Here is a 14,393-nt window from a genome sequence, read left to right on the forward strand (position 1 = left end):
AGCCCTTGGAACAAACTTCTGAGAATTAAGCTTCACAAACTGGATCATGAATAATGATCCTTCAACGAACAAGGAGTTGGAGATCTGAGTTCTGGGAGACCCTCTCCCACCTCCTAAAACCCACATATGGAGATAACGACCAACGAGAGCGTCCTTACATAAGTTATATTTGGGACGAGGAGTTTATTTCTAAACGGAGCTTGAACTTCCAGAGTGCAACCCACGCTGGAGTGCTCGCATAAAAAATGCTCTGACTGTGGGAAGAGCTTTGCTGATAAAGGTTTGTTAAATTCACATCGCATTACCCATTCGAGGTTTACGTGCCCCTCTTGTCAGCGTTCCTCAGCAGCAGACAAGATATTCAATGAATCAGGAAGGAGAAAGCTATCGTGAAATCGTGCAGCCCCTTGGGCATCTACCATGTCAGCCCAACTCCTCAGAGAACCATCTGTAACCACTGACAACAATCCGGCACCCCTGATCCTCTTGATGAAAGTCATCTGGCTGGCTGTCACCAGAATGTGCACAAGAATGACTGCAAACTGGTGTCCAAAGGCAACAACAATCTCAGAATGTTTAGCCCATCCGTGTCTTTGCTACTCAAACTAAATTTAAAGAAAACGACAGGTTAAAAAAAAAAGTAAAATTTATTTATTTGGTTCTCCATGTTCTCATAAGAGCATTGTTGAAAAATTTATGCCAAATATTCAAATGGTGTCATCACTTAATCTCTCAATCTGATCTTGGATCTCATCGTGCTTCTTTCAGGGCCTTCCTTCTATTGCAAGTTTGTAATTCTTGTCTCTGTCCTTCCCATGTATTCAGCCAAGTTCCATTTGAGTTTTTTGATTGTGTCCAGTGTCTAGTAAATTTGTTTTCACTGATTTACTTGTTTTTCTTGTCACTTTTGGGTTTTGCTTAGATGGCATCTTTCCATGGCAGTTTGGACATCAATTTTTACTAAATCTTTGCTGTGGTCCATGTTTCATTGCCATGTGTGATATTGGGAGAACACCCTTTTTTTTTTTTTTTTTTTTTTTTTTTTTTGTTTGTTTTGTTTTGTATACAAGATCGAGGCTCGTGAAAGAGCGAAACCGAGTTGTTAGCGAAACCCTTGCTATAAAATTGATTAGCAGAAGAAGACTCCTGCCGATGTTTTTCATGCAACTTGCATTTGTGAAGGGTTTCACAAAAAAGAGAGGCCCTCAAAGCACAAATGCACTGTTTGTGTTATTACCCTGCACTCACGAAGCGAAAAGTGGGTTTAAGCTTTTCTGATTGATCTCTCCATACAGGTTGCTTCTGACAAACCAGACATAATCTGCTTAACAGAAACTTTCCTCCTTCAAGATGTCTCTAAATCCTTAATATCTCTTCCTGATTACTCCCTCCTCCTACCGGTGTATATCCCGGTTTGGAATAGGTACACCGTATCCATGTGTGTCGCAAGAGGAGACAAAGGGTTGGCGTCAGGAAGGGTATCCGACCATAAAACATTGCCTCAAAAAGGGAACCATGACAATTACAACTACATATGGGCAGGGTACAGCCCGAAGTGGTGGACCTCACTCCCTCTCGACAAAAATCAAGGTGGGGAACCCCATCGAAGCAAGGGTGGAAATCACTCCATTTATGACGACAACACGTCTGATGGCCCACGTGAAGATCGGTTTCTGAGGTTTGGGACATGGAATGTAGGGACAATGACAGGGAGATCAGGAGAAGTGGTGAAAGTATTGGTCAGAAGAAGAGTGGACATATGTTCTGTGCAAGAGACGAGATGAAAGGGAAGTGGTGTGAGAATGGTGAAGGGTAGGCAGGGACAGAAATACAAGTTTGTGTGGCACGGGTGCCCGGAAGGCATGCATCCTGTTGGTGTCCTGTTTTCTGAGGAGTTTGTAGACAGTGTGGTGAGTGTGACAAGAGTGACTGAAAGGTTGATGATGGTGAAAATGATGATTGGAAAGCTCTTGGTGAACGTCATCTCGGGATATGCTCCGCAGGTCGGTCGGAGCGAGGAAGAGAAGGACAATTTCTGGTGTGCAATGGAAAACGTGAAAGATGAGGAAGTTGTTGTGGTGGGAGGAGACCTAAATGGACATGTGGGATGGAGTATAGACGGTTTGAGGGAGTTCATGGGTTTACGGATATGGTGTGAGGATTGGAGAAGGTGAAAGGATTTTGGAGTTTGCTGATGTAGTTGGTTTGTTGAATTGTAATACTCAGTTCCAGAAAGAGGATAATAAGCTTGTTACATACACGACAGGTGGGTAGACGACAACCGTTGACTACCTGATGGTGCATAGGTGAGATAGGGGGCACCTCCGGGACACAAAGTTGATCCCGGGGGAGGAGGTTGTTTCACAGCACCACTTGGTTGTCTTCAACATAAGGGTGAAAGGTGCGAGGAGAGCTCGGCAGGTGAAGTACCAACCGAGAATGAAGGTGTGGTGGTTGAGGGAGGCATTAAAATAGAGGCTGAGTATGGTAGAGGATGTTGTGGTTGAGCTTGAAAGTGGTTGGAAGTCAATGAAGGATTTAAAAAAAAAAATTTTTGTATACTGAATCGAGGCTCGTGAAAGAGCTAACATTTATTTCACAAACAAATCAACCAGACAAACAAAATATACAAAAAGAGGGAGCGGAAGACAAGATGGGGAGAGAAGGGGAAGCACACAACCACAACATTTGAGAGCAGGGAGAAGTGTGGGAGGGAGAGGGCTTGGGGGCAGGAGGCGTGGGAGGGGGAGGGGGGGGGGGAGAGGTATAAAACACAAGGGGACCGAAATTAGCGGGGGTAGAAAAGATCAAGGTTTTGGATGGGGGAGGATAAGAGATGGTGGTGAACAGCTGTTTTAAAGACCTGGAGGGTGGAGTGGGATTGAATAGAGTGAGGGAGTTTGTTCCAGAGGCGGGAGAAAAGAGGAATGAAGGAGTGAAGGTGAGCAAAAAGTCTTGATTTTGGCAGTTTAACCATAAGAGGGTTGCAGGCAGATCTTGTGTGACCTGTAGGAATATTTGGGGGACAGAGCCCAGAGAGGGCTGGGGGGGCAAGGCCAGAGAGCAGTCGGTAGAAGACGGAAAGACCACCAACCTGCCTGCGGTGAGTGAGTGAAAGGCCCTTGGAGTTAGCTTCATCGTGGGAGATTCCAATGATTCTGAACGCTTTGGTTTCAACAGCGTGAAGACGGGCTAGGTGTGAGGCAGGAGCACGAGATAGAGAGGATTTTCAAGAGAGTCAGAGAGATCATTGATGAAGACCAGAAAAAGCACAGGGCCCAGAACACTACCTTGGGGAACTCCAGCCTGAACAGGAAGAGGAGATGAGAGAAACCCATTCAGGGCCACACGTTGACTACGACCAGAGAGGAAGTCCGCCAGCCATGCGTGGAGATTTCCATGGATACCAAAGGAGGAGAGTTTGGTGAGCAGAGTAGGGTGCCAGACCGTATCGAAGGCGCGTGAAATGTCAAGGGAGACAGCTCTAATTTCCTGTTTGGCTTTGAGGACCTCCATCCATTGTTGAGAAAGCAGAAGCAGCATGTCCAGAGTAGAGTGACCAGGTCTGAAACCCAATTGATGATCAGAGATCAAGCCATTGGAGAAGAGGAAAGATTTCATATCTGAAGCAATGATGGTTTCCATGACTTTGCTGATAATTGGGAGAAGGCTGATTGGTCTGTAGTTGCTGGGATCTGTTTTTGCACCTTTTTTGTGCAAAGCGGTGATGTTGGCTGATTTCCAAGCAGATGGCAGATGACCTTCAGCAAAAGAGAGGGTGAAGAGAACAGAAAGAGGGAGTGAAAGAGCGGAAGAACATGATTTTAGGACCCATGGGCTGATGCCGTCAGGACCAGTTGCAGAATCAGAGTCGAGGGTTGACAGAAACTTTTCCACCTTGTCAGGAGGAAAGGACACAGAGTCCAGGAGCAGCTGGGTACGACTGGGTATGGTGGGTACAGAGAGGGATGCGTTTGGGACACAAGATTTAGAGGCAAACACAGAGTTGAGGCATTCAGCGTTTTCACGTGCGGAGTCAGCCATTAAGCCGTTTGAGGTGAGGGAGGGGATGGAGGGGGAACAAACACCAGAAACAGATTTGACCAGACGCCACCAGGATTTGGAAGAGGGAGACAGATAAGAGTTCGGTCTTGAGAACGGTGAGATATTGCTTCCTGGCTCTCCTGAGGGTGGACACACACTTGTTTCGGGCTTTGTGAAAGGAAATGAGATTTCCTTCCGTTGGATTTGCTTTCCAGGAGACGAAAGCAAGTTGTTTCAGGGCAACAGCCTCACCACAAGATTCCATGTACCATGGACGGGAGGAAGGGTATGACAACTGAAGACGAGATGGGATAAATCTGTGCATGAGAGAGAGCAATTTACTTTGAAAGAATTCCCAGGATGAGTTGATGTCGGAGGCGGTAGAGATGGGAGACCAGTCCAGATGATTGATGGCTGCTTGAAGACCGTGCCAGTTGGCCTGAGTGAAATGCCAGACTCGCCGACGCTGAGGAGGCTCTCTGAGAATGGTCAGAGAGATGTCCACTTTGACAAGCACATGATCAGATGAGCCGATTGGAGCAGAAGAAGAGCAGCAGACATTTTCAGGGAAGTTTGTCATAACCAAATCCAGAAGAGAAGATGCTCCGTTGACTGAGATCCGGGTCGGGAAATTGACAGATTGTGTCAGTCCCAGTGAGTCACAGAAGTCCTTTGCTGAAGAGCCATGGCTGGTGAGAGAGGTACCCACACCCAGCCAACTGGCATGGTGACAATTGAAATCACCACATATGAGGAAGAGAGAGTTGGGATGGGTAGATAGAAGTTGGTCCATATTATCAGACAGTGAGATGTAGATGGTCATCGCTGTTTCGTGGACGGTACAACACACATATGAACAAAAGGTGGGAGCGAAGGGGAAGCCATAGCCAAAGGTATTCCTGGGGGTGAGGTGGAGAGAGGGCAGTGGAGGGCGAGTGAGGAAGAGTTTTTTATGAAGAGTAAAACAGATCACAAAGACAGCCTTCTTTCACCTGAAAAACATCGCCCGTCTCCGCTCATCCCTCTCCTCCACGGCTGCAGAAACCCTCATCCACGCCTTCATCACCTCCCGTCTGGACTACTGCAATAGCCTCCTCTATGGTTCGCCCTCAACAATCACCAATAAACTCCAATACATTCAGAACTCTGCTGCCCGTCTACTCACCCATTCCCGGACCTGTGACCACATCACCCCCGTCCTTTACAAGCTTCACTGGCTCCCCATCTCCCAGAGAATCCAGTACAAAATCCTCCTCTTGACCTACAAAGCCCTCCATAACCTGGCCCCATCCTACCTGGCTGACCTCCTCTCCAGACACACTCCCACCCGCAACCTCGGCTCTGCTGGTACCAACCTCCTGACCCCCCACCCCATCCGGACCAAATACAGATCCTGGGGGGACAGGGCCTTCTCCATCGCTGCTCCCACCCTCTGGAACTCACTACCTCACACCATCAGAGACTCCTCCTCACTCACCACATTCAAAACATCACTCAAGACCCACCTGTTCAGCATTGCATTCAACATTCAACCCACAGCATTTAACCCCTGACTATCACTTCTCCTTCTCCCTCCTTTTGCTTTAAATATTTCCCTATTGATTCTTGTCTTTTTGCAATTGTTGTTTTCATGTTTTGTTATGCATTATGTTTTGCACTCTGTCAAAGCGCCTTTGGGCTTCATGAAAAGCGCTATACAAAATAAATGAATTATTATTATTATTAAAGATAGCAACCCCACCTCCAGGACGAGGCTCAGGTCTATCATACCGGAGGAGGGAGTAACCTGGGAGAGATACCAAGGCATCAGAGACATCATGAAGGAGGAAAGTTTCTGTTAAGCAGATCACATCTGGTTTGTCAGAAGCAACCTGTATGGAGAGGTCAGTCAAGTTTGAGCGAAGGCCCCGGATGTTTGAGGTCCATACTGTTAATGAAGAGGAAGGTGGAGCATCGGGTCCAGAACGGGGGGGGGGGGGGGGTAGGGTAAGATGTGGAAGAGGAGGAAGAGGTAGGGAGAGCTGTTGAAGGTGTGTCAGAGATTTCAGAATAGCTTGGAGAAAGGGAAGAATGGGGCGGACAAAAGGTTTGATGGAGATTGGGTGAGGCACAGTGAGGTGTTATTTGAGGAGGGGGAAGAGCGAGGCAGAAGGTTGGGGGAGATGAAGGTGAAAGTTGGAAGGGGGAAGAAGCAGGGAGGATGCTTTCAGGAGGAGGGGTGAGAGGGGAGTCTCGGAGGGGAGGGGTGTGGGGGGAGTTTGGGAGGGGAGGGAAGGGGCAAGGGGGGAGATTTGAAAGGGATGGGTGATGGGGAGGATTTGGAGGGGAGAGGTGAGATTGGATTTTGAAAAGTGTACGATTCATGGGAAACGAACATTTTTTGCAAAATGAGTTTGAGACCGAGTCAAAAATACGTTTGAGGACACTGGAGGAGGGGTGGAGTTCTGGATAGTTTAGGGAATGTAGAAAGGATGAACTGTAAGAGATGGTATTATATATATTTTTTGGAATGAATAGATTTGGTGAGCTAGACGAAAGCATCCTTTTGTAGGAAAAGAAGAAAAGGGTGTTATAATATATGAGAGAAAATAGTTGTTCAGGGGAGAGATTATACATTTCTAACCACGTGATCACGTGATCGCGAACAAAGAAAGAACAAACAAATAAGAACAACAAATAAACGAATAAGACCTGGGAAGGAAATATTTTTTGGGGTTTTTTTTTTTTTTGAGTAGAGATATTAAACAAGGAGGTATGGGGTGAACGACTCGGACGAAACAGAGAACGAAAATAATTGCAGCGCATTCGACGAATCGCTGAGAGAAAAACAAAACCACAAGGTCGGAGATGGTACGGTAGCCTAAGCCTACGAGTACTCGGCCTCAGAATACTCGATACGCATTAGCCGACGGTTGTGTATACATGTACGAAAAATTAGCACCGAAAATTTTCAAAAATATACGCTGTAGGTACATACACCGAAAGATAGATACAGTCTCGACAAAAACACAATTGAGAAAGATCACTTAGCTTCAAAAGCGTGAGCGCATGGAACAGCTTCGAAAAGACATGACCTCGCCGCACAGGATAGTCTGTTGGGAGCCGTTGGTGAGGTATGTGGATGGACAAAAGGACCACCGAGGCACTCGGAAACATGGTGGTGGGATGATGAATTTGGAAAGAGGATTGACGAGAAGAGGAAGAAGTTCAAGGAGTGGCAGAAGGCGAAGGGTACGGGAGCAGAAAAAGCAGAGCATGAAAGTTATAAGGCAGCCAAGAAGGCTGCAAAGAAAGAGGTAGCAAAGGCGCAGGAGGCATGTCGGAAAATGTTTGGAGAATGCTTGGATTCGGAAGAGGGTCAGAGAGCGGTATTCAGGATTGCAAATCAGATAGCGAAAGAGAGGTGTGATGTGATGGGGGTGAGTTGCTTGAAGGATGAAGTGGGACAAATTGTTGTGGACCCAGATGGAATTAAAGGAAGATGGAAAAGATATATGGAAATGCTGTTGAATACAGAGAATGAATGGGATGGCAACATAGAGAGTAACACAGTTTTTGGACCGGCAGAGAAGATAACTGAGGAGGAAGTTGAGGAAGCGATAAAAGCAATGAAGAGTAGAAAAGCGGGAGGGCCGACGGGAGTTGTGGGAGATATGTTGAAGGCAGCAGGAAGTTTGGGTTTGAAGAGAATGACAGAGATCTGTAATCTGGTGGTGAAAGGAGGCCGCATTTCAGTGGATTGGGAACTGAGTATCCTCGTCCCTCGATACAAGGGGAAAGGTGACCCCCTGGAGTGTGGCTCGTACCGAGCGATAAAGTTATTGGAGCATGGAATGAAGGTATTGGAAAGGGTGTTGGAGAGGATGATAAGGAAGAAGGTGAAGATCGACGAAATGCAGTTTGGGTTTATGCCAGGAATATGAACGACAGACGCACTCTTTATTGTGAGGCAGTTGCAGGAGAAATACATGGAGAAGAGGAAGAAGTTGTTTCTTGGGTTTGTTGATCTGGAGGAAGCATTTGATAGGGTTCCACGCGAAGTATTGACATGGGCATTGAGGAAGTTAAGAGTGGAGGAATGGTTGATCAGAGTAGTTATGGCAATGTACAAAAGAGCGCGCACAGCTGCAACGACGAATGACGGGAACAGTGGTGAGTTTGAGGTGAAGGTGGGAGTGCATCAGGGGTCGGTACTAAGTCCACTACCTTTTGTAGCTGTGATGGAGGTGCTGGCTCAGAACGTAAAGGAGGGTTTACCGTGGGAGTGGTTGTATGCAGATGATCTGGTGTTGATTGCGGAAAGTATGGATGGACTGAAGGAAAAGATTAACAAGTGGAAGGAATGTATGATTGTATGGAGACAAAAGGTCTGAAGGTGACGAAGGTGATGGCAAGTGGTAAAGCATGTGTTGAGGTGGAAAGAACTGGGAAGTGGCCATGTGCTGTGTGCAGCAAGGGTGTTGGAGTGAATTCCATTCAATGTACAATGTGCGCTGAGTGGGTTCATCGAAAATGTAGTGGTCTGAGAGGGTCATTAACCAGTGTTTCAGCTACATTCAAATGTAAGGTGTGCACAGAAGGAGCTGCAGATGGAGGAAATGTTGAGTTGGATCTTGGAGACGGCGTGAAGCTGGAAGGTGTGAAAACGTTTTGCTACCTCGGAGACATGCTGAATGGAGAAGGTGGATCAGACACCGCAACGGTTGCTCGAGTGAGATGTGCATGGAAGAAGTTTCGGGAACTGAGTGGCGTGCTGATGAGGAGGGGAGTGTCGTTGAAGCTGAAGGGAAAGGTGTATGCTGCATGTGTGAGAAGTGTTATGATTTATGGGAGCGAGACATGGGTCATGAATGTAGAGCAGCAACGAAGGCTGGAAAGGGTGGAAATGCGAATGGTTCGGTGGATGTGCGGAGTATCGTTGAGAGAGAGGAAGACAAATGATAAATTGTGAAAGATAATGGGAATAGAGCCTGTGATTGATGCTGTGAAGAGGAACAGGTTGAGATGGTTTGGTCATGTGTTGAGGAAGGATGAAAGTGACTGGTTGAGAAGAGTGATGGAAATGTATGTAGCAGGAAGTAGAGGATGGGGAAGACCGAGAAAGACTTGGCTAAAGATGGTGGAAGAAGAAATGCGGGCAAGGGGGTTAACAAGGAGAGATGCAGAAAATAGGGCAAGATGGAGAAGATTGTCATGGGGACGGCAAGGCTAACCCCCGCTCTTGCAGGGAAAATGGCCTTAAAATGCATGTTGTTGTTGTTGTTGTAGTATATGAGAATTATTTAATTTTTAAAGTGATTCTTCACCATTTGGGGAAAAGGCCAAAAACGATATATATCAGGATATCTCAAAAAGTCATCGATGCATGTTGGTTGTTGTTTGTTGTCAATGGAAACTCACAATACCCTTTTTAATATCACAGAGAAAAATAACAAGTTTAGTTATGATTCAGGAAGCGGATACAAAACTATAACAGTTTCATTCGGAGCATACGAGATTTCTCAAATATCTTCAGAAATTTCTCGCCTTATGAAAGAACAACGTGATGAACCAAAAAATATTGTAATAGATATTCAAAAACATACTGCAAAATCACCTATTAAACTTAAAAATAATTATAAAGTTGATTTCACGATTGAAAATTCATTCAGAGAGCTATTGGGTTTCTCTTCAAAAACGATTGAAACTAATGGGATGCTTTACAGTGATAATGTCATGTTCAAATATCCTCCAGTATAAATTCAGTATTAATTCATTGTGATTTGATTGATGGTGCTTATAACGATGGAATAAGAACAAATACAATATTTTCATTCAGCGCATACTCAACCGCAACTCAACCGCAACTCAACCCCAAACCAATTTAAGCAATTGGTTATAAATTCAATATGGAACCAAAAAATCTTGTCTATTTACCTGTGGCAGGAAAAACCATATAAAGAGTAAATTTTAGGATAACCGATCAAGTAAATCATATGATTTCCTTTAATGAATAAATTGTATCCATCAGAATTCACCGACGTGAAGTTTTCCAATAAATAAATAATGGTTATTGTGAGAAAATACGAGTTGGGAAAATATAAAAATAATTACAGGGGATGGGATGTTCCTTTCACCATACTATAAGGGTGAAGGTATGTTTCTTGGAAGAGGATACTATAAACCGAAGAGACAAAGGGGTCTCGGGCATCAATTTAGAAATAAAGGAGATGGGATAATTGATACTCTAATGGGTATTGGTTCAACCATTCTTAAACATAAAGACCTATACCAACTTGGTTCAACCGCTTCTGCTGTGGGCTCAGTTGCGGGTGCTATAAAGAGTATAAAAGATGCTCAAAAGGAGTCTCATAAATTACAAGCAATCAAAGAAATTAAAAAAGGAAAAACTCAACGATCTTCACAAGAACGACAAAAAAAACATTCAAATACTTGGGTCAGGGTTTGAAAAATTTAAACATCTTGTTTTTTACTAAATAAATACAAGTATGAAAGCAATTGATAGTATCTATGATTTGGATGATACGATTATCATTTCAAACTCTCCTAAAAAGGAAGACTATTACAAGGTAAATGCTATAACAGGAACAGACTGGAATTCAAACGGAATAAAAAGTTTTGAAATAAATAATCAAACTTACTTGAATCTTGCTGATAGTTTCTTGTTGTGTAAATTTAAATTCACTAAGGCTGCGAATAACACTAATGCTACACTCGTAAATTATTTCTTCTGGAAAATGTTTGACAGTGTCCGTTTGTATATTGGAACACAAGAGGTTGAAGCGGTTGATTACGTCTCTGCTACATCTGAAATGATGAAATTCACACTATATTTGTTTAGTGATAGAAGGGGTAAGGGGTCTGTTGAAGGTTTTATTGTCCCCCGTCGCACCGAGGAGCGAAAGGGGGACTATGGTTTTCCCCTCCGTCTGTGTGTTCTTCCGTCCGTCCATCCGTGCGGGCGTTAGTGTGTGCGTAAGTGAAGGACCGAATTCTAATTTGGTATGTGGGTGCAATTAGGCATATGGAAGAACCCTATTGAAAATTAGGTCGCCACGTCAAAATCCAAGATGGCTGTCACCATATCTAAACCCTGTGAGTGGAATATCTTGAAAAATAAATGAACTACTAACGTCTAATCTGGTGTGTGGGTGTATCGAGGCATAAGGAAGAACACTATTGAAAATTGGGTTGCCACGTAAAAATCCAAGATGGCCGCCAACATATATATGTCTGAACCTTGTAAGCGGATTTTCTTGAAAAATAAACGAACTACTAACTTCGAATCTGGTGTGTGGGTGTATCTACGCATAAGGAAGAACGCTATTGAAAATTGGGTCACCACGTCAAAATCCAAGATGGCCGCCTTGCGTCTTCCACTTTGTCAACTCACATCACTTCACCGACGGGGGACCGAGGCGTAACGCTTGTTCCTGATATGTCAACGGGTACAAACGCAGACCCTGGTTATAGTCAAAGGAAGGCAATGTATAATGATGAAACAAAAGCAGAGAATAGTTTTATCGTAGCAGTACCCCTTAAAGGTATATTTGGATTTCGTGATTATGATAAAGGTTTGTATGGGCTTAAAATTAGATTTCAACTGCAAAGGAATGATAATGTAAATAGGTTGCTTTTTGGGACTGCTAATGCTTTTGGTGATAATAATAAATTTGTTATTAATGATTTGTGTTGGTATATTAGTGAATATACTCCTCATCTTAAAACGGAAGAGATGTTGAATAGAAGACTTAACTCAAAGAAACCGCTAAATGTATCATACCTTAAAAGAAGATGTCAACACGTTAAACTGGAACACACTCCCTGCACTTGGAATTTAGGTGTTCTTCAAGGAAAGCCACGATACTTATGGCTCATTTTTAAGAAACCAGATGGAGATAGTGCTACTGATAAGAATAATGCACTGAGTGATAATGCTAAGGTGAAACAACTTCGGGTTTCTCTTGATGGCACATTTTAACCGCGAGATAGATTGGAAATTGATTGGGACAAAAAATTATTATGCGGAAACCTACAAGTCTTACCAAAAGGTGTGTGAAAGCAACGGTAATAATGATCCTATTTTGGATATGGTTGCGTTTCAAAAACTTTATACGATCTACGCAATTGACCTGAGTTCTCAAAAGGAAACTACAAAGTCTAATAGAGTGGATACTTCTCTATACATTGAAAGGAGGGGGGGGGGGGGGGGGGGGGTGAAGAAGTTGACACATATTGTTTGCTTTTGGAAGAAACAATTGCAGATTAATACAGATAATGGTGTTATGATTAATATCACATAGATTTTTCTAATAAATAAATGAGTGCTAAAGTATCAATTGATGTATATGTTAATAAAATCAATCTTGATACACTATCGTCTTGTATTCAAAATCAAAAGCCTTGTATTATAGTCCTTGAGCCAGACCAAAAGTAATGCTCCGGCGGGGGGAGTAATTCTCATTATGATTTTCCATTAGACCAATGTCTCAAGTGTCAGAAAAGGTGTGATGCACATCTGAGAACGGTAGCTTAGTGCCCGGATGGACGCCATCTTTGAAACCACCCAGCTCGAAAATGCCCATTTGGTGGGGTACATTGTTGCACGTGTATCTGGACTTCTATACTAGCTATCGATGTGCGGTTGACGACTAAATATACGTCCGATGTGTACCGTCTAAATAAAAAATAATATGAAGCATTTTGTTTTAGATTAATTATTATAAAAATCAATTATCGAAAAAAAATCATATATTTTTCAATATTTTATTATTAGACTTGTACTTTTTTTAGTGAAACAACACTGGTATGATTTTCCAAATTATGCATTGTGCTACACCGTTTATCTGTCTATAAAAATAACTCAAAAACTAAAACATATCATCCACCACGAGTTTACAACAAATAAATGTAAAGAGGCATAAAATGACTTAGGCCGCCGCTGGCATTATCTATTCTGACGATAACGCAAGTTAGGAATGTCGTACGGAGAGGATTTTAACACCATACGATATCTAATAAGCAGGCGGAAATTGTTACATAGGAAATCTGCACTTTGGTGGCCATCTTGGATTTCAAAATGGCCGCCAATTATATTAATTATTCATTACTAGAGTTTGGAAAGACGTATGGAGCTGATTTTAACACCATACGATGTATATTCCTAATAAGCAAGCGGAGGTATCATTGAACATGTCATGTTTTAGTCAAATAACACCGGTATGATCTTCCAAATTATACATTTTGCTAAACCGTTTATCTGTCTATAAAGATTTTCAGGCAATTTGGCCTGCATTATAATAGAGAACAACATATGCTATACAATATACAGTGCACACAAAGTTAATCATCAGAGTCGCCATCAGAGTCATTGGCATCCTGAGCCACAATAGCATCATCCTGCACCATGTTGGAGCATCCCTGCAGCTTACACACAACAGTGCACTTCAACCCATTCAGTATGCAGGAGCAATCTGACGGTCGACACGTCCTTCTGCATGTGCATGAGATGAGATTCAAGACGACATCTGGAGCTGGTAGACCCGCCATCCATCGGATTGTGAGCGAACCGCCATCATCGAGTTCCCAACCATGTCCTGCTGATGGTGTTGGGACGTCTGGTAGGTTTTCAAGGCTGCGTCGCCAGATAGCCGCCTGATAGTTGGCCCTAAGCGTATGCTGCATCAAGGAGTCTTCACAAGGCGGCAATTGTCCAGATTCGATCTGGCCCTTCTTTGCACAGAACATGTGATAACGGAGCGAATTAACACCGACGATCTTCGTGTTCTTGGCGTACAGCTGACACGTGAAGGCCTGAATGCTATTGAAGACGTCTGTTGGTACATTCCACGAAGATCCCAGATCTGTGAATGCTTGAAGATACAGCTCATTCGCTTGCACAAGCTTCAAAGCCTTTATCTTTCCTTGGCTAGCCAGAGCACTCACAGTGTCACACCCGCTCCATGCATGAAGCCCTGGCAATGCACTGCAAACTCCAGACCCCAATACCGCAGCCAACTTTCCAACGTCGATCATTCTGACTCGAACCTTTGTTCCTCGTCTGATGAAGAGCTGACTATCGATGGTTCTGCTGAGATGAAGACTGATGATCAGAACGTCGGTGTCATCTGCCACTAAGATGATCGTCTTGTAGTGGGTAGCGGCGTGCTTTGCGTGGAGAAACATACGCGTGTCTGCTTCCTCGTGGCTACATTCGAGTGCTTGCACCAACTTCCACCTATCGCGGGTCAGTACCAGACATTTTTCACCACAGGTGACATACAGTGTTCTGTTGCCTAGCTTTTCGCGATTTGTTTCATGTTTCCACGACTCCGCCAGAAACACAACCA

The sequence above is a fragment of the Myxine glutinosa genome, chromosome 1 (assembly GCF_964187855.1).
Source record: "Myxine glutinosa chromosome 1, kmMyxGlut1.1, whole genome shotgun sequence".
NCBI lineage: Eukaryota > Metazoa > Chordata > Myxini > Myxiniformes > Myxinidae > Myxine > Myxine glutinosa.